The sequence below is a fragment of the Calidris pugnax genome, unplaced genomic scaffold (genome assembly GCF_001431845.1).
Source record: "Calidris pugnax isolate Ruff unplaced genomic scaffold, ASM143184v1 scaffold56, whole genome shotgun sequence".
Classification (NCBI taxonomy): Eukaryota; Metazoa; Chordata; class Aves; order Charadriiformes; family Scolopacidae; genus Calidris; species Calidris pugnax.
In genome coordinates, this window is record NW_015090839.1 from 2819007 (window position 1) to 2821732 (window position 2726).

Sequence of the window (2726 nt, forward strand, 5' to 3'; positions counted from 1 at the left end):
TAGCCAAATCCCCAACAGAATTCAGCAGCACATCAAACATAGACTCCTGGCCACAGGAGAGGAATCCAGAATCCAGTAATGTCTTGGGAAGAGCTACATACTTCAAAGGGAGACAAAACAGGCAATATATTAGAAAGGGTGTTCCAAGTCAGTGTCCTGGGTATGTTTTCATCTGAGGTCACTGAAACCCATATTCCAGAGAACTACTCTACCTCACTGAGGCTGTGGCAGGAGACAAGGGGTTGGGAGTGGTGTGAGGTAGACCCCACACTCAAGTTGAATTTATACCCCTGTCAAGGAAAGAAGGATGGGGGATACCTGCTTCACAGACTAATTTTCACCTTTAAAGGTCTGGAATTTCGCTGAAGTGTTTTGGAAATAAAAACCCAGCAACATCCAGGGCTTTGGGAAGAACATTTTATTGCTAAGCATATCTTTAAACAAAATGCAAATAAGAAAAGAAAAAGAATCAAAAAGGAAGAAGAAAAAGAAAGGGTAAAAAAGCAATAACATCACGATAACTCAAATAAAAATCCTTAAGGTTGTCTGTAAAGCAACAGGGGTATGGTAGAAGCCCACATACAGAAATGCACATGTTCCCAAAAACTGTCCAATAGAAACTTACACAAAAAAAGGAAAATGTAAATCTTTTTCCTTTAACTTAAAAAAGGAAAGCAAAAAGGAAAGGAAGAAAGAAAGCGGGAAATCATTTCACAAGACTCCAAGACTCCAAGAACAGCAATCTTTTACAGACATCAAGATATAATCAACTTTATATAGTTTCGGCCAGTTAAGTCATCTAAAATCGTGCTTTCATACCTTTTTTAAAACCTGTCTTTTTTTTTCTTTTTAGTATAAAAAATAAAAAAGGAAAAAAAAGCTCAACCTCGCACGCACGCACACGCACCACACACACGCACACATACACGCACTGAAAATATTTGTTAACATGAAAGCGTCTTCTCTAAATGTTTGAGAAGGCTGGTTTTTTGAATTTAAGTTCCCATGTGCGTGTGTGTTTTTGATGACACTTCTTCAAAGTCAAATATTCATGCGACTTATAAACACCAGCAAGAGTAGATTTCTAAACCTAAACAGCTGATTAGTTTTCATCTGTATACAGAAAAAGTGTACATTTCTGATATTCCAGAGTTCTCAATCCATCTTAGGTTTTGTTGTTTTCCTCTCTGTCTCTCTGTCTCTCTCTCCCTCATTTGCTTTTTTTTGCACATGACAGGCATGGCCGTCAAACCACCTGGCTGTTGTTCTGTACAGTAAGATAATCCTTTTCACAATAACTGGGAAAATGTAGAAACCAAACAACCAAATTAAATAAGTTAAATAAAAACAGAAGACATTCCCAATTTAACCATAAGACAGTATATACACCATCAGGGTTTCCATATAGAAATTATACTAGCAAAAAAAATAGTAGTAAAATATGTAAACAAAATTTCAGAATTTTTTTTTTTGACACAGGTAACTGTGACAAAGCTAAAACACACACTCTCTTCACATTTTAAGGTTTGTTTTTGTTGTCTGTTTCATTTTACTTTGTTCTTCAAGAACATTCTCATTCCACGTTAAGACCATAACAGAACTTCTGTTCCAGTCGTCCCATCAAACATACCATGATAAATATATCTGTGTGTATATATATATATTATATTATTAAATTCCTTTGTCTTTATTATTTTTTGTGTGTCACAGCAGCTTTATTTATTTTATTTTATATAAAAGAGAAGGAAAAGGGAGAATAGGGCAAATGGAAGGACAGAGATGATCTGAAATGTCAAGCTACAAAATTAAAGTATTACATATGAAAAACAGTTTTATGTCAAAAAAACTATGTATTTTGCATTCTTTTACAAGTGTTTAGCTTTTCTGACATTTATGGGTCTTGTCACAAGTTGAACTCCAGTGGTGTCTTTCTGATCTTTATTAAACTGATTTATTATTATTTTTTGCATGCATTGCAATCAGTCACAGAACCAGAACCCAGAGGAAGGCTCCTTTATTTTTGCATGGTATATTCAGCTCAGAATGGCTAACCATTTTTTTAAGCATTCTTTTTGTAATCTTCAAAACCCATTAACCATACTTTGGCTGGGCTAATGCATACTAAGTGATATTCTCAAATAAAGCCAATGGCTGATCAGAACAGACCCAAACCCATCTATTCTTCAGTTCAATTGCAAATACTGGAGCCAGATCCAAGGGAACCAGCTTTCCATGATAATTTTCTTCAGCACCACCCATCAGACACTTTCACTGCGTTGTTAGCAAACAACTTACTGCAAGACGACGGATTCTAGAGACAACACGACCAGATATGCAGAGTAAACACCATGGGTAGCTTTTGAGTTCATATATGGCAATAGTCTCTCTTTATTTATTATGGATTTTTTTTTTTTTCTCCGAGATTTCTTCTCATGTCCTTGTTCACCCCCCCACACCATTCCTTTCCACCCTTCCCTCCCACACCCAAAAGTAACCAAAAAAAACCCAAACAAAAAACAACCCAAGAAACCAAACCAAACCAAACCAAAAAACCAACAATCTCCAAAATCATTTATTCCCCTCCTCCAATCTCGAAAAATTATATTTATGCTGGACACGGCCAGATCCGTTTGTTCAATATTTTTTTTTTGTCGTTTAATAATGTTTGCATTTTTTCTTTTTCCTTCCTTTTTTTTTTTTTTTTTTTTTAAATAAGAAAATTAAAA